This window comes from Patagioenas fasciata, chromosome 2 (genome assembly GCF_037038585.1).
Source record: "Patagioenas fasciata isolate bPatFas1 chromosome 2, bPatFas1.hap1, whole genome shotgun sequence".
NCBI lineage: Eukaryota > Metazoa > Chordata > Aves > Columbiformes > Columbidae > Patagioenas > Patagioenas fasciata.
The window spans coordinates 163,001,397-163,019,939 of record NC_092521.1 but is presented as its reverse complement, the minus strand read 5'-3'; the positions used below and the strand labels follow the sequence as shown (position 1 = coordinate 163,019,939).

The following is an 18,543-nucleotide window of genomic DNA, read 5'->3' as shown; positions in this document are numbered from 1 at the left end:
TAAAAAGATACCAGCCTGAGACTCTTAAATACCCTCCAAGCTATTTCCCCCACCCTGTATTTTCCTGAGATCAGGGATTTCCAAATGCTGCTCTGGGACCTACAAGTACCACATAGCCAGTTTATGTTTTCAACTGCACCTCCGACAACAAACGTTAGTTTCTACAGGACAAATTCAAAGAGGGCATCAGTGCTGAGACAGCTCAGGAACACATCCCTGTCACTTTAATATCACTAATTCAGGTCCCAGGTAACCTGCAATAACCAGAGAATGGCAGAAACACACAAACGGAAGAGGTGGGAGGCAGTTTCAAGAGGCCACCTTGTTGCTTTTCCTGCAAATCATCCAACTACCCCACTCCTTCCTCTCCAAATCGTGTTAATTGTTGATGTTCTCCTTCCTCCTCCTCTCTGAGAACCAAGCCTGCTACACCTCCAAAACCAGGATTATTAAACAAAACAAATAACTCTACACAAACAAACAAAACCAATCCACTGTTTATACCTTATCTCGTGTAGAAAAACTTTTGTATACTGCTAAACCATAGTATTATTTTAAGCATTCCTTTTCCACCGTTAGTTCAGCTTTGACAGCAGAAAGGAACTGTTCCTTTTCATTTTCAGGTTGATATCTGGTAAACACCAAAAAGCCAGAGAAATATGTATTTCCAGGCTATGATGGTTTTCTTGGGTGGTTTTTTGGTTGGTGGTTCCAAGTTGGTTTTGGTTGGTTAGTTCTTATTTTTCGGTTTGTTGGGTTTGGTTGGTTGGTTGGGTTTTTTAAAGTAATATTAAGAAAAGAAGCAAACAAAACCATCACTTTCATAATGCTGACCACACTTCAAGCCACTGGGGCCTCAATAAATATTTTTACGATGAAGCCTGCAAGAAAAGGTAACACTTAAACCATTTATAGGACTTTTGTTTCTTTGTAAATGCATCATGAAGATTGAAGTGGAAAAGACTGATTATTTCTATTCCAGCTTCGGAAAAAATGGGAAAAAGGAGAAAAGATACTTTAACATTTTACTAAGAGGAAACTTGCTGGGGAGACCTCTCTCAGGAGCTCCCATTAACTCATTCTTGCGGCTTCTTTGAAGCGATGTCAACAACAATAATTTAATTCACAGTCCAGATAAAAGGCATTTCCAAAGACGTGAGGGGAGGGAGAAGGGGTTTAATAGGGCATTACCAGTTTAATTCAGCCAAGTTACCTGCTGCCTGTTTGGATTTAACTCCTGACAGCTCATCCTCCACCAAACAACAGAACTTCTGTAGATAACGGCGCCCCAGATACCACAGGGGAGGAGGGGGAGGGATGAATCTCAATGCCCGTACACGCAAGAGGACCCTGTAACATCTTTAAATTGCAGCCAAAATGCATCGGATCACAGCAGGCAGTGCCCAGACTTTGCTAAAACCAGAAGCTCACCCCAGGGCGGGAGATGCTCCAGCCCAGAGGGTTTGATTCGGCTCCTCTCTGGGGCCCTTTGAGCAGAAATATGCACAAAGAATTGCAAGCATCCACCCCCAAACAGCCACTTGGGGGAAAGATAAATAAAAGCCTTTATCGGGCATGGCTGTAAGGGCTCCTGACTAATGGCAAATGGCTTGTCACTAGGACTCCAAAGAGCAAGGCAGAGAGGACAGACAGGGAAAGAGCAGAGACAGGTTCCTGCATTTCCAGTCAGGCTCCTCCAGCTGTGAGAAGCAACGAGCACATGGGGAGGGGAAGGCAGCAGAGGGACCAATACAACCATCACTGCAGGATCACATCTCTTCTCCCAAGTAACAAGCGACAGGACAAGAGGAAATGGCCTCAAGTTGTGCCAGGGAATGTTCAGATTGGATATTAGGAAAAATTTCTTCACAGAACAGGTTGTCAGGCATTGGAACAGGCTGCCCAGGGCAGTGGTGGAGTCACCATCCCTGGAGGGGTTTAAAAGGCACACAGACGAGGTTCTCAGGGATGCGGTTTAGTGCTAGAGTTAGGTTATGGTTGGACTCGATGATCCTGAGGGTCTCTTCCATCTGAAATTATTCTATGATTCTATCCCATCACCACTCTGCGGGCAGGCGGGAGGACGGGTCAGCTGGCAAAGGCACTGCACGAGCAGCGGTTACAGCCTTCTCCTCTACTGAACTGTCAAGACTGACTTCAGGCCACCCTTCCCTGCAAACTGGAGATAAAAATCTATAAAGATACGTAATCTGTAAAAGAGCCTGGCTTCCCTGGCCCAGCCGCTGCTGACAAGCTCGGCAGCAGTGCCCATAAAAACATCCTGACACATTCCCTGCGCACACACACAGGAGCAAAAACCACACCGGGCTCAGCTGCTTTTGTTCTGACAAGTGAGAAAACATTTACTGAAGCTGGAACAGACAATTTCTTCCAGATAGAGAGAAAGGTGGAGAGAGCACAACCAAAAAACAAAAAAAAAAAAGGCAAGAAGAGAAGTAGACAAGTTGCATGAGAAGTGATAAAAGAAAAAGGTTAATAAAAAAAAAAAAAATCACAAACTTAACCCATATATCACTTGGTACTGGTCATGTTTCCCATTAGGAAAAACATCCTGTAAATCTCACATCTGAGAAGTGTGCAAACCAGGATGGACATGGGGATGAAGAGGAGGTGACCAACATGAGGTACAGACAAGTCCTACAACTTGTAGGAGGTGTCCAATCCTGCAGCCTCCTGGATCTGGAGACTGATGAACCCACCAAGGAACTGAAGAGCATAAAGCTGCCCTAATCACTGGTGTTGTTCTAGCACAGAGGAGGGATGGCTCTAAAATGAGCTGCCCTAAGAATGGTTTTTACCTTTCTGGGGAAAATTTAACCAACTACGAAAAGCTTCAGGACATCAACTGTGTTGTGGAAAACACCCAAAGGACCAGAGCTGCTCACATCACCACCCATCCTTTGAGAAGTACCTTAACCTGCAGAACTAAGGGAGCTTCTAGCAACTGAATGGCACCACAAAAAGACCAAAAAAATGCTTTGTTTAAAGAAAGCGTGCAAATGACAAACTTCACACACGGTCACGTCCAAGAGCAGATCTGTCCCTGCAGATACGGTGGCATCAGCTCCTCCCCTGTTCTTCCTTCTCAGGATTTCTTGCTACCAGTGAGCTGGATTTTTGTCTGCTACAAACTCATCCCTCAGAGACATTTAGAAGATGTAAAACATCACCTTCCATTTAAAGAGAAATATTTTCCAGCCATCAAGGAATGAGAAAAAAAAATATATAAAAAGCACAAAAACGCAACCAAAGTGCGTGCTCGTCCTTGAAACCCCAAAAAGCAAATAAAACCAAGCCAGTTATATTTGTTATTGTTTGCTTTCAATTCCCAATATCTAAAGCCAAGTCTGCAGGTTTTACTGGGAGGGAGGGAGGGAGATGAACTCATCACTTCTAACATACTGAAAATAATCTGCTCCTCGGACACGTCTGTCCAGCGTGGTGATGGAGGGGAGGGAGCAGTAGTATTTCACACTCCTAAGTCCACAGTCTACATCCATAATCAGCTCTCCAGTACCGCCACATGCTTCAGGAGAGGATCCAAGCAGATTTATAGGAGGCTGATTCTGGATTACAAGTCCCCAAGGAAATTTTCCTCCCAACACCCACAAGTCAGAGGTTGATTTATACTCAACATATAATAGACTATATTCCTTAGAGACAACTCCCTGTCTTCAACCCCACTGCCATTCCTGCAACTGGAGGCTTGATTTGCTTTAACAGTTGTAAAGTGTATAAATACTGAAAGCAGCACTCAATTTAGGCTGGAGACAGTTAAACTAGCCTAGACCAACAGGATGCCAAGCAGTATGGAACAGTAATGAGACGATGACACATTCATAACCTAAAGCTTTCATTTAAAAACTTGCAGCTCAAGAACGCTCACCCCTCCACAGCAGAAATGTTTGGTTCTCGTAATAGCTCAAAGAGCAAATTCTTTGCACAAAACAGCAAAACCTGGGGAAAGCTCCTGAAGTGCACACGTTATCTGTTAGACAGAAACTGGGCAAGTACCAACCAGGGAGGTTGTAAATGAGGTGGTGCACAACCCATCCCAGATGCCACCAAGCACTTCAGTGCACATCCACACAGCAAGGGCCACTCATAGTGGTACCAGCATGAGGTTGGGAGCCCTGGATAAATGGATTTAAGGAAAAGTTGGATTTCTGAAAAAAAGTTGTTGGGTGCCAAAAGACAGAGCTTTCTTCATAGAATCATCAAATGTCCTGAGCTGGAAGGGATCATCTAGCCCAACTCCTGTCCCTGCACAGGACTACCCACAGTTCACACCGTGTGTCTGAGGGTGTTGTCCAGTCTCTTCTTGAACACTGTCAGGCTTGGGGCTGTGACACCTCCCTGGGGAGCCTGTTCCAGTGTCCAGCACCCTCTCGGTGAAGAACCTTTTCCTCATGTCCAACCTAAACCTCCCCAGCACATCTTCCTGCCATTCCCCTGGGTTCTGTCATTGGTCACTAAAGAGAAGAGCTCAGCCCTGCCCCTCCTCCTCCCCTTGTGAGGAGCTGGAGCCGCCATGAGCTCTCCCCTCAGTCTCCTCCAGGCTGAACAAACCAAGTGACTTTAGCTGCTCCTCATACGGCTTCCCCTCCAAACCTTTCACCACCTCCATAGCCCTTTTCTGGACTCTCTCTAGTAGCTTAATATCTTTTTTATCCCAGAACTGCACACAGTGCTCCAGGTGAGGCCGCACCCGGGCAGAGCAGAGCGGGACAAGGTTTCTTCATCCACACACCACGGTCTCTTTTTCAGCTTTTAATTTTTTTTTTTAAAGGCATAACAGGTTACTCAGAGCAGAACCACAGCACACACATCAAGACTGCAAAACCTGACATTTGTCACAGCACCTGTGCTTGAGGTGAAGCCACCTATACGGTAAATTGTGAAAATAATAACAACTGTAGCTATTTACCTCCCAGCATTTTCCCTGGACGATGAGAACGCTGAGATGATCAAGAGGTCCACGTACAAGCCCCTGTCTCTGGGGATCAGGGACCACAGACTTCAAGTTGCCCAACCAACCACCAAGGGTCTGAGCATCGCTTTGGTAGAGCGCATCACTCCGCTCAGGTCCTCATCTGTGTGTGTGAGTAACAACGCTTCCATGTCCCGCTGGAGGGGCACTCTCAGATTATCATCATCAAGATGTAGGAAAGTGAAGTTGGCATATACATTGCAGAAGACAGTCCTTTAGAGAGATCATCTGATACTATTGTGCCTGTATCTGCAAGTGTTCTTATGCCAGTGAGTGTCTCAAGGACACGGGCACCTCCAGCACATCATGTACCCAAATCTAGGTGATGGAAGGCACCACAATTTAGAGTCTCAAAACCTGGCAAATGAAGCTCTGCCAAAGCACAAGTCTAACTTTTACAGCTGTGTAAAATCAGATCTGTCTAGTAAGTGGGAAAGATCCATCTATCCATCCAACTAGAAAAATATCTACTGGTTTAAAGAAACAGCAATCAAAGAAAGAGATGGTAAGTGCCAGCTATGTTTTACAATGCTCAAGTCAGAGCCACAAAAATATGTTCCTGGCAGTGCCAACATCCTAATGAAAACAAATCCCAGAACACAAAAAAGGGGCAAAGGCACAGAAAAAAAAGAGAAAGAAAGAAAAAAAGAAAGAAGTCTTTCCCCCATAATTGTGCCCTATAACCATGTACCACAGAAACAAATCTGGTTTGGGTTATTTTCTTCCCCCGCCCCCCAGAAAAAAAAAAAAAAAAAAAAAAAATAAACCCATTTGTTTGCGTTTAAAGAGAAAATTAAAGCCAACCGCTTTTTAAATTTAATTTTGGTTTCATTAAGTTTTGTGTATTGTTTTATAAGTTTAACAGCACAAACCAAAACTAGTGGCTGCTTTTTCCACAATGGTCATCTCCTGGTTCTGCTCAACAAAAGAAGATGAGAAGAAAAGGTCAGACACCCCGGCTCTCAAAACCAGCGGCAGAAATGGAAACCTTCTGGCCAAAGAACACCCCGAAAGGGAGAAATCAGCAACTTTTAACCCACTCCCATCTTCAGACCCTTCCCCTTCGCAGAGCCAGGGGGGACCACACATTTAAGAAAGCAAAGCACAAAGATGGATTAGTGTTCTGCTGCTTTAATGAAGAGCCTAATGATGTCCAAATTACAGCAAAGCTCAATTGTGTAACCAAGGAGCCAAGATTTCATCCTTGATACGGACATGGATTTCTGTCTCGCAGGAGAAGCCTGCAGTTCACTAACAAAGATGACCTTTTATATTATACCCTTCAAATCCACAATTAACCGGAGAAATACTGTACTAACTTGGCAACATGAGTTTTTGTACACTGCGCTAATTTTTAGCAGACTCTTGCCAAGACCGTTACCATCTTCTAACAAGACAAAAAAAGAAAAAACAACCCAAAACCAAACACAAAACCCACTGCTCTCCAGACCCAAATCACTTTCCACAATTCAATGCAGTTTTAATTAAGATGATTAAATTACAGCAAAAATGATTAAGATGATATCCCGCAGCAAACCACTAAAGGTATAACACCTTAATCCAGGAGAAGCTGGCGTGCACATATCCATGATAAAGTATTCATGAAAAGCTAGAATTTTACACATGAACCAATTTTACATCACTCAAACAATACCTTGGGAGATATTTGTCACAAGTAAAAAAACAGTGACATCCATCAACAGAGCACAGTTCTTCTGAGACTACACAGAAAAAATTGAAAGGGCTACAATTACTTTGACAATGTTTCTACAGCTCAAAGGAATTTGGGGGTTGAAATAAATGGTTTCCTTCTCCTTCCCAGGGCTTCCAAAATCAATTTTATATATAATTCTTCATTTTTTTCTTTTTCCAAAACAGAAGTTAGATCAGAAATGCATGTGAAATCAGGTCACTGCAATAATCATGATCATGGTACATTTCCACTATTGCCTATTAACTATGAGGTTTAAATGAATCAGGAAAGTCTCAGATCCATATTTTACCAGTGGAAATTATTAATATAAACATAGCACAGCTCAGGTTTTAACCTTACCAGCCATCCGGGTCTGTTCTCCTTTGGAGAAAGGTAAATGGTATTAAATTAACAGGCAGGATTCAAAAGGCAGCTACATGGAAGCATTTATCCCATTAAAACCTGGGAAGGGATCCTGCGATGGGAGCCCTGGGTCACTTCTCATGATGCCTCAGCAATGGATAAATTCAAGTCTGTGATCTTCAAGGAACAGTAGCTTCAGCATATTGAAAAAAAAGGAAAGAAGCTGTACCACTGCAATGAAAAATGTAAAAAAACCAGCTATTTCTAGATGCGATCTTCTGCAAAGTCTCTGCAGGGACAGAGCCCAGTGACACAAAAAGGCAGGAGAGATTTGCAAAGAGGAGGAATGGGTGATGTGGCTCTGGATGGTGCCTCTCTCAACATATGGTTTGGGGACAGGACAGGGCAGGATCGTGGCCACTCTGCTCATGCCACACCATTTGGCCAGGGCTGTTTTATTCTGGAGTACAGACATAACCCCAAATTGTCTTAAAAGTTGTGGCTGAATACATGAAAACGTACTGACCACTAAACTGGGCCTTACTCTGGACCTCTGTGACTCCCCTAAGCCTGACCCATCCCAGGGGGTTCTGCAGAATTAACTACACGGGAATAAAGTCCCACAATGTAGATCCATTCCCAAAATGCTGTTATGGATTGAGAGTCTGGGACTCCTTTGGGACTGTTTGCTTGTTTGTACTAGCTGTTAGCCCTCAAAATGGGGAGAGAAAAAAACCAAACCAAACAATCAAAACCACACAACACACCAAAAAATAAGGCGAAGGTATAAGAGAAATCTGTACATCATATTACATGGCCATACTAGGGAGCTACTAACAACCTTGTGAAGTCACCCAACTGCTCGGGGATTCAGGACACAAAAACCCTGAGGAGCTTTTTAAGGATAAGTACATTAGTGAAACTTGAAGATTTTTTTTGTTTGTTTAAATATAACTCTGAATGCCCAGTTAACTGCTGGCTTCCTGCTGGTAGTAATTAGCTGGATCTGACAAGCAGCCAGACCCAGTTCAGGTGAGAGGTTAACTTTGTATTTTTCTTTAATAGACGACGAAAAGTCTAAACGGAGAAAGATAAAATTCCAACATAAATCCTCCACCAAGCCTGCTATGAAATAACTCTTTTGTTTAATTATTATGAGTTGGATGGGCAAACACTAGATCCCGATGGACAGAGAGCAGCTGTTACTATAACAGAAAGACATTCATCTTCCCTTCTCGGGACCCTGAAACTCTATCAACAATGCCTGTAAAACAACCCCCAGCTCCCCCCTCTCCGAGTTTTCGCCTGGCTTTCATATTCAGACCTATTTTTAGACGACTTTATCTTGTCGTACCACACTTCAAAGTTTTGCACGTTAGCTGTTTCGAAATCATTTCCACGCACAAAAAGCGTCAGGGACGGCAACAGGGCGATTCTCGAGCGCCGGCTGCAAGAACCACACGTCCCTCACTCGAGGTTTCTTCTTTCATCAGCAATTCATTGAGAAGGAGCCTATAGACACAGTTACACAGCCAGATACACTTGCATCTCACTTATCTAACAGTGTAGGAGTGATCTCATTTACCTTTGGGGCTTACAGTTACCTTGGAAGAGCTTCTTTTAGCTGTTATTTACATAATAAATAGCCAATCTGTACAGGATTGCACGGGAAGGGAAATTCTATTACCAATAAAAAAAAAAAAAGGTTTCTCATGTTTGCTTTTAGCAGCACTAACTCTGTCCCATTAAACGATAGCAGAAGCTATCTACAGAAAATTATCTATAGCCATAAAAATTATCTGTAAAAGACTTCCCCAGTTATCTCAGGTACAATATAAATGTTAAAATACCCCCCCTGTGCAATGGATGCGGTGGCCAAACTCCCTGCAATGCAAACAGGCACGGTGCCAGGGCTTCAGCCAGGAGACCATCATGGGGACAAGCACTTGCAGGGATGCTACGTTCAGTGGGGTGGGTGGTTTGGTTTGGCTGGGGTTGTTTTTGCATCTATCACCTTCAGAATTCAAGCTGAATGAGCTTTGTGCCACCAAGCTGCAGCCAACAAGGGGAACTGCCCAGCAACAGCAAGCGGGCTTAGAGGAAAGCAAAGCCTGATGGAGCATTTATGAAATCACCTGCGCAAACAAGCCTGGAAATTGAGAGCGGAGGGTCACCATGTTGCTTCAAAGATTCTGAAAGGTGATTAAAACCTTGCTGTAACTAAGTGTGCCAAGCTTGCCCTTTCTACAGGCCCCTGCTTCATGCTTTTAAGAAGATGCTCCAGGAACCTGAGGAAGGGATAAAGATCTGGGACAGCCACCAGACAAAAACATTCATCTCCACCAGTTTGGGGTTGTTGGATTTGGGAGGGGGTTGGTTTGTTTGTTTGTAGGAGTTGTTTGTTTGTGGGTTTTTTGGGGATCTTTGTTGTTGTTTTGTGGTGTTGGTTTCGGTTGGGTTTTTTTGTTGCTCGTTTGGGTTTCTTTGTGTGGTGTGGTTTTGGGGGGGGGTTTTGTTTGTGTGCCGTTTGTTTTTTGTTTTTTTAAAGAGCATTTGTCTTTGAAATATTTCAAAGGAAACCAAGGAGCATGGATGAGGTGGCTCTGCAACAGATCATACCCCATGACAGCATCCCCACCCAAAGGTCCACACACAGAACTTGGGATGGAGATGCGACAGCTCCGGTATTATCACCAGAGCCGGTTACTCACATCTCCACACCACACACGTTGGCAGCCAGAGCAAACAGCCCAGTAAGACAGCGCCAAGCATCAAATGCACCATGTCCTCCTCTTCTCCCTCGGGTTGTGTCAAGCTTTATCTCACATGCATCCTTAAGTATACAGGAATTTCACAGCAGGGAACCGCTTCAGGTATGCCAGCAGCAGTGCCTACCGCCACCACCCCAAACTTGCTTTTTAGGAGCCAAGCAGGTGCAAGTGCAATAGGTATACGTGAAAATGCCTTGGCCCAGGCGTAAGAATGTGCCTTAGCAGAGGCTTTCCTATAAAAATAAAAGTGCCTGCTCAGTTGTGAGTGCACGTGAAAGCAAGGGATTCCGAGTTCAAACTTTAGTGCACCCGAGAGCTAACCCAATAGCCGCGGAGCTGTAACTGGATACTCCCACCATGAAAACCCAAGGACAATTGAATTTCCCAGCCTGCACATATATAGGGGAATTAGCAATCTTAACCCATTAATTACTCTCAGGAACTAAAGCGGCAATACAAATCCTGCTGTGTTTCAGTTGTCGCACTGGGGAAAGAAAAATAAAAACTTGGAGAAACAAGTGAGCCAGGTGCCCACAGGTTGCATTGCCATGTCTGGGTTGTCCCTAGAGCAAACTTGCCAAGACAAGGATACCACCAAGATAGACATAAATCTGCACTTTGCTGAGCAGCCACATCTCAAGTCAATCAAAGTTTCCCTCTGCTGAGTACAGGGGCGTTTACAAATCCACACTGTAGCGTACGGGTGTGGAGCAAAGCAAATGCCTCCTTGCACCTGAGCACCTACAAAGCTCACGGGTCCTTCCAAAACAGGTACCACCGTCTCCTTACAACTTCAATAGCATAAAGCTCAGCTTGCTGCCCCAAAGAAAGACTTCAACATCAGCTGTGCACAGCTTAAATGACACCATTTCACAAAAAAAAATGAAAGTATCAATGGCAAAAAGAGTAACTGTAGAGTTTGCAGACAGCTCAGCCAGACTACAGCACCAGCCACCAGTCTGCAGAATAAAGCCACAGGCTGCAAAACATGAGAATTGCATTAAAAGGGCTTAAAAAGCCTCATATACTCTCATTTTATGAAATGCTTTTAAAAAGTCACAAAAAGGAGACAGAGCTTGATTGAACATTTCTTCACCTCAGACCTACCGTTGCATTCCTCCCTCCCCAGGAATTCAAAACCATCTGCAGAGGTGAATTATATAATAAGCAAAATATTCCTAAAAGCCAAATTTTAAAAGTCGCACACGTTACACAAGGCATTTTTAACAGATAATGTCAGAGGAAAGAAGGGTTAGCCACCGAGATTGACCATTCGATAGATGAGGCACAAATGGAGCTAACTTTATCCCTGTCATCCACTCAAAGGCTTATAATCTCACACCTTAGAGCAATAAATTAGGACAAAGCCTTACATTAGCACTACAGGCACCACATATAAAATTTAAACTTCTGCTGCCAGTTAGAAAACAAGTTCTATAATGGGAAAAGCTTTAATAAAAAAAACAGGGTAGAAGCAGTCCCAGCACCTAAGACACTACAGGGCAGTGTCAGCTACCATGGACTTTTTAAAATGACCTTTGCTGCTGTGGTTTGGGGCTCAATCAGCCTGGGATTCTGGATTGGTCTGGTGAGTGCCAGAGCCACACTCATCTCCCCCAGTTTTTGTCTATTTCTCTATAAAACTGACAGCAACACATTCCATTTGCAGCTTTAGTGGAGGAGGATTAACTTAGTCCCTCTGCTCTCATGAGCCCCTTTTTCTGTCCTCACACAAGGGCACATATTAGACATGAGAAGTTGAGTTTAAATCCGTGTCTTAATTTGCACGAACATCCACTTGGATGAAAGTTAACATAGCTCAAAGTGCTGCATCTTCTTGTGAATGTGTTTTATTGTATTTAAATAAAGAGGAACCCATATACAGATTTATTTGTATGAAACTGAGACAGAAAGACGTCCTGTTTCATAAAATTATCAGAACACTCCATTTTTCCCAGCAAATTTAATTCCAGATGGACAAAATAAAGGATCATGTGGTGATCTGAGCACCAGACATGGACCCAAGAGGATGAGGAGCAACACTCCTGCCCTGCCACTGTCTCCCAAGACCTCAGAAAAGTCACTCCCGCCACAGAAGAAGTGGGAATACCTGGTAAACTTTTGTTCCATACCATAAACTATGCACTATAAGACGGCAACATCCGCAGGTACAAGTTTTACTTCTAGCAGCTCCTGTGCACACAATTTAACAGGCTCATCTCAGCTCCTTAATACATCCTCGCTTCCCAAATCCATCAGTGAGCCAAAAAAATGATGCTTTGGGTTGGGGCTGCGTCCTGCTCGGCCCATGTCCTCCTCCAAGCAACCTCCTGCCCACTGAGATCCCCGAAGACCTGAAACCAAACCTGCGCTGAAATGGCACACCAAGCTAGAAATTGCAGAATTATTAACGAGAAACGAGTAATTCGCATCTTCCTCCAGCCGAGCGCAAACAGGCTCGTTCCTTCCGCTGTGTTCCTTTTATACTTAAATTTACAAACCTGTGTGAGTGAGCCAGTTCTTGCTTACAGTCAAACCAACCCAAGAAGGATGGATCTCCTCCAAGAGCAAAAAAGCATAAACCATCCCCAACGAAGTCACCAAAATGAAAGAAAAAAAACCAAAGCACACTACCAGGTTAAAGCCTGATTTTAGCTGATACAGGAACACTTCCACACACAGCTCATTTTTTGAGTATAGGTACAAAATATTTGGGGCGACCTTAGGTGAGCCACTGCACGATGCAGCAGGGAGCGCTTGCAGATAGCAACGTTTGCCTGTGCTTGGCCCCTCTGCTCAGTGGTTTTGAGGCAGAGACTTTCTCTGTAGGCAAACAGCACTTTGCAAAAGAGGAGCCGTATTTTTCCAAGGCACCTAGACATCAGTAACGTATTTTTTTTCTTAAGTAGCGTGATGGACCAATGCCACACGCAATAACATCATCAGAGCGACAAGACTCAAATACAGCAAAATAAGAGGCACTTGTGTGCTGGAGGGAAGTATATTATTATTTTACAGTGTACACTGACAATTGCTGCTCTTAACTTCTAAGTTTGAATGGAAGCTATACCATAGTAAAGGAGGAAGATGACAGAACAAAAAGAACATGAAATTGGTGAAAAAGGCCAACAGTTATATTCAAATCCAAGCATAACATGTGCTGGGTCTGCAGAATGCAGGCAGAGCGTTTCATCTTTAATTTACTTCTCTGCCCCTTTGACTTCAGCGGCTCCAAGAAAGCTTACAAGGAAGATTTAAGGGGGTGGGAAAAAAAAAAGTGATGTATATTTTTTTAATATACCTTAAAGGAACAAATGACTAAAGAGATACAAAATTATTTCAGAATGAAGTAATAATGAAGAGAAGAGATTAGACATTAGTTGATCCTCAATGGTTAATGGAGGGGAAAGGCACGGGAGAGGGAGCTTATACGGTGAATGCTGCGGCCACAAACACCTCTCTTAAACACATCCAATTTCACTGATGTGAAAATCTCCACATGAAGGAACAGGCGAAAAAGAGCTTAAGTGGGAACAGGGTGCAGAATGCCAAGTGCTACACTGAATAATTCAGATGCAGGCAGCACTATTGGCCAGGCAAGAAAATCACACCCCCCTGCTAGTTCTAAAATCAAAGGCCAAGGAGGGATAAAAGGGAAAGACAACACCTCTTTAAAGCAGAGATTACGCTCTGTGGTTCCCATTTTCCAACTTCCCACAATGTTTTGTTAAAAGGAGAACACCGGATCCTGGGCACTGTGGTACCACCACACTGCCGGTATCGCTGCCCGTGCCTGATCAAGGGACCTGGAAAATGCCGGTGCTTTTTTAACACCACTTCTTCAGTCCAACGGCAAGAGAAAGCCTACTCTGAAGTGGGTATCAACCAACCCTGACTTCAGAGTTACCTTCACAAGACTTTTTCAAGTTGGTTCTCTGATCACTGAAGCTGAGAGTAAGACCCAAAAGGGCTTTCAGTTGAGTTTAGATTACCACTGAACTCACACAGGTTCTCTCCCTGCCTCCACCTTTCCCAAATTACAACACTTCTCCAGCACTGGCTGATGGGGTGGGATACGCAGATTTCCAGAAGGTACTATAAGGAGCGGCCATGACCCAGCACCAGGTGTGGTACTCCAAGGAGAAGGGGTACCCAGCAAATGGCCTTGGCCACACACGGCCAGAAGCAAGAGGGTTATGAAGCTGTTTCAGCAACTTTTAGAGTACAGCTACTAGGTTAAACTCAAAATAACTGTCCTGGGTGTGGCTGGTAGAGAGGTGTTATATTTTATGGGGTTTGAAAGATGCGGTGTTACTAAAATGTCACTTCATTCTATTCTAGTGCAGCTCCACACGGTCAACGACTATTAACATTAAATTTCAGAAATGCCCCTAGGAGTAGGCCTTGAAACATGACAGCTGTAACTCCTTCCTCTACAAGACCTAGAACTGGAGCAACTTTGATTTCTCTTGATTTTATAGCTGTCCTGGCTTTCTAGAGAAGAAGCACCATGTGGACAGAGCACACAAGTACATCTTTGCTGGAGACCCAGCCCCAAAGCATCTGTGCCATCCACCTCCTTCGCTCTTGATAAATTAAGATAAACATCCCTTCATTCCTTTACACTTCTGCAGAGGAACCCAGCCCTGGAGACATCGCAGGCCAGGTTGTACGGGGCTCTGAGCAACCTGATCTTGTGAAGATGTCCCAGCTCATGGCAGGGGTGGCACTGGATGAGCTTTGGAGGTCCCTTCCAACCCAAACTATTCTGTGGCTCTACAAACCCACCCCACGAACAGGCAAGATGCAAATCACAGCAGCGGGATTCCTGGGCTGGTGTTAAGGGCAGTCCCATCACCAATGCTCCAAAAGTTGCTCCTCTTCTGTCTGAACCCTCATCCCGCTTCCCAGAAGTGGTGAAACCAGGAAACCCTTGATCTGCAAAGCAAGGAGTGTGTGCGTGGTGGGGAAAGGGGGGACATGGTGGGAGAGAAGAGGAAAAAAAAAGGAAGAAAAAAAAATAAAAGGAAAAAAGTAAGGCCGTCCTGCTTCTTTCTTCTCAACCATCTATTCAGTGGCAGCAGGGGAGGTCTACAACTGTTGCGTCATGTAAAGCACAAAAAAACCCCCTGACAAGCGTGTTTTAGCTGATGGAGACCAGAGTGGACAGGAGGCTGGTGACAGCTCGAACGCGGGGAGTAAGAGACCTCCGCGTTAATTGGCTGTTTCTTACTATCTCATCAAGCGAGCAGGGGCATTACGGCCTGGATGGGCTGCTCAAAGACACAAGAAATGGCAGAAATTTCCACGCGTAAATACTTTAGCGAACTACCCAGGCATGGGTCAGACTCTCACTCTGGTCCAGGGATACGGAATTTTTAACCCTGCCTCATCCACTAAAACCCACCCAAAAGGGGACGTGCAGAAGATGCTTTCAAATGGAGCAGGGGGGAGAAGGGGGGAGTTAAACCACAGGCTGTACAGGACCTGGAGAGGTGCTTATAAATAATGCCACTAAAAATAATACACTGTGCACTCACATCTTTAACGTAGCATTTTCTTCTCCACAGAACTGTGACAATGGTTACCTCGGCGGTATAATTATCTAGATTTGATGACAGATTAAAAAAATATATATATATCCCAAACACCTGTTCAAGAGTTTTGTGTTTTTAAAGGCCATTGCCATTAACCTTGGGCCATGCACTTCATTGTGTTTAATTAGCAAGCTAATGAAGCCAGTTTTATTCCCTTTCTCAAGCACAAGAGGATAAATACAAGACAGTGAAAGAGGAGCCCAGATCCATTTGCAGCACAGTTCATTGCTGCATGGCATTACTTAAACTTGCACCGAAATAAAAGTAATGCAATGGCTCGGGAAAACGCGTTAGCAATGCATTCTGCAAGACAAATCCTTTTACACCTTCTGTATTTTCTAAAGCTCGTCGATTAAAATATGGTTTCTGAACATTTGGGCTGCAGAAAATTTGCAAACAAAGGGCTAAAAATGAACATAATGTTTTCCTCAATGAATCCTCAGTATTCCAAAAATTAAGCGTAACAGATTTATTTATTTATTATTTTTTTTTAAAGAATAGAAGTGTGCTTGCTTTGTTACAGCCAGCCAAGGTAGTGAAGAGAAGCATCAACAATGGAGGTCAAGCGATTTTTGAAAAGCCCACCACTTTTGCACAGTCCTAACATGTACACACACAAAAGACACAGTTCAAGCAAAGCCCGGTGTTATGAATCCCAGCAACACATTGCAACTTTGGGTATTTGAGGCTGGGTTATTTTTTTCTTCCTGACTGAACAGCTTTAGGAAAAACTGGACAATAAAGATCACATTGATAAATGCTCCTAAATACCACAAGAAAGGCAAAAAAAAAAAAAAAAGGCTTTAAAAGAGGGAGGGATTTACAGAATTGCTAATGCACTGATTTAATGATCCAAGAGGACCCTTCCAAATAAACACAATTATATTCATTTGGAGGGGGGAGGGTTCTTTATTGTATTTTCAAGGGGGGAGAAAAAGTCACCGTAGGTATGCCCTATTAGATCATCCTTTTCATAACATGATACATTTAAGAAGCTTTCAGGGTTAATTTCTTTTTAAACAATTGCTTTTTTTCCCCTCCAACTTAGATTTCGACCACTATATGTACAGAGCCATAGGAGCAGGTTAAAAAAGAAACATACATACAAAACCAAACCAAACAAAAACCGAAGCCCATACCCAAAACAAACAGAAAAAAAAAACAAACCCGGAAGCCATCTCTTTTATTGAATCACCCGAGATAAAAGGATTCCAAGATATATGGAAAGAAAATACATTGACCATAAATCTCCTTTATGCACATAATAGAATTTTCCAGCCAAGAGAGCTGTTGTGATGATAGCAACGCCGAGCACCACGAATACTGATGGCACACACACACACACACCGCCTGCTCCTTCCAAAATACCTGCTCTCCCTCAGCACTGCTATGTAAATACAAGCCCGCACAACCCCCTTCTAACACATGGAAACAAAGCTACGTACAAGTGTCCCAGCGATCAGATAAAAAAAGCCCAAGCTGTCTTCGCTCTCCATCAATTTTTTTATTATTATTTTTTATTGCCCGCTCCCTTTTTATTGCCTCCCCACACACACACACTTTCGGTATGACTTAAAAATACAATAATTAAGCGATGGCACTGTTTATAATGCCAAAGGCAGGCGGTGGCAGTGCATATTTAATGGGCACTCGGAACAAAGGAAGCCCGGCTGCAGGAGCGCCCCGGGGCCGGCTCTGCCGCCCGCTCCCCGCGGTCAGCCCCTTCCCCAGAGCGGGGGGAACACACAGACACACACACGCGGGGAAACCCCCCCCTCACTCCCACCCGTTTTGCAATACAATGAAGTCAACGGGAACTCCCCGGCTCCCATCGCGGAGCGGGGAAAGGGCACGGCTGCAGCATCGCTGCCCCTCACTCCCTGTCCCCGGGAAGCTCTCGGGCACAAACAGCCCCCCCTCGACCCGCCCCCCAGCTGAGGAAAGGAGGTAGCGTAACAAGTTACTGCACAGCGCCGGGGCGGGGGGCGGCAGGTTCAGCCCCTGGAGTCGAGGGGCTGTGGTGACCACGCAAGGGCGGGGGGCAAAACTGCTGCCCACCCGGTTTTTCTCTTGGGGAATATGCAACAAAAGGAATGAAAACAACAACAGTAATAATAATAATAATAATAATAAAATAAAAACAAGGAAGGCAAGTGGGGAGCGTCGGGATTTCCAGCGTGCCCGCGTTTTCAGTGCTAGGGGGAGCACAGGGGGTCTGACTCCTCCCGCCCCACAACAGCTACGGGATGGGCACCCCACGGAGAACCCCCCCCACTCCGGGGAGCGCTGCCCGGGTGCCCCCTCCTGCTTCCCCGGCCATGCCCGGGCTTTCGGCTAAACTTCCACCCCGCGTCCCTCGGCAAAATGCGCGCCCCGCCGGCTGGAGCTGAAGTTTGGAGGTCAGCCCAGTTCCATAAACCAAATGGGATGTAGAACATACCAAACAAACACACCCCCCCACGCCACACAAGCCTCCTCCCGGGGGATGCTCCCCTCAGGCACCCACCCCCGCGCTCCGCACACCCCCTTTTTCCCAACTTTCTCCCAGCTCCCCGCAGCGCCAACCAGCCCCAACGCTTCGTTTCGTGCTAACAGGCAAAGCCCGACGAGATCGCGGCGTCCCGGGGGACTAAGGGGAGACCTGGGGGGTCCCCTTGGGGCGAAGGGAAGGGGGTCCTTTCCACCTTCCCATCTTGCACAACCGCAGCCCGGCGGACACATGGCCACTACCTGAGCGGCTCCGCACCAATTCCGAGCAACCCCCCAGGTCTTCTCCCGCTGCTCCCAACTTCTCCCCCCACCCCCGCAACCTCCCCGGTCTCCCCCCACTCCTCACATATACTCCGGCAGCACCCGCCCAGAAGTAAATGCCCCTTTTCGTAAAGTTTCCTCGATATCACGCCGTGTTTACATTGCCATTAATTCCCACAGGCTGCCTGAAGGGAACAAAAAGCAGCACGGGAAGGCTCGTCCTGCGAGCAGGGAGAAAACGGAGAGGAGGGGGGCGAAGGGGTGAAAAGCAAGAAAATAGAATAATAAAGAAAATTAAGCAGATGGCAGCGGAGGGGTTGTTCCCCCGTTTGCAGCCTCGTTGGTTGCTCTGCTCTG

At 45.1% G+C, this 18,543-nt stretch overlaps 1 protein-coding gene across 1 annotated transcript in view; it reads right to left on the bottom strand.

The window, feature by feature from the left end:
- ACVR2B (activin A receptor type 2B) overlaps nt 1-18,543 on the bottom strand; it is a 110,152-nt gene that overhangs the window by 91,080 nt on the left and 529 nt on the right. The gene's annotated exons all lie outside the window — the stretch shown is intronic.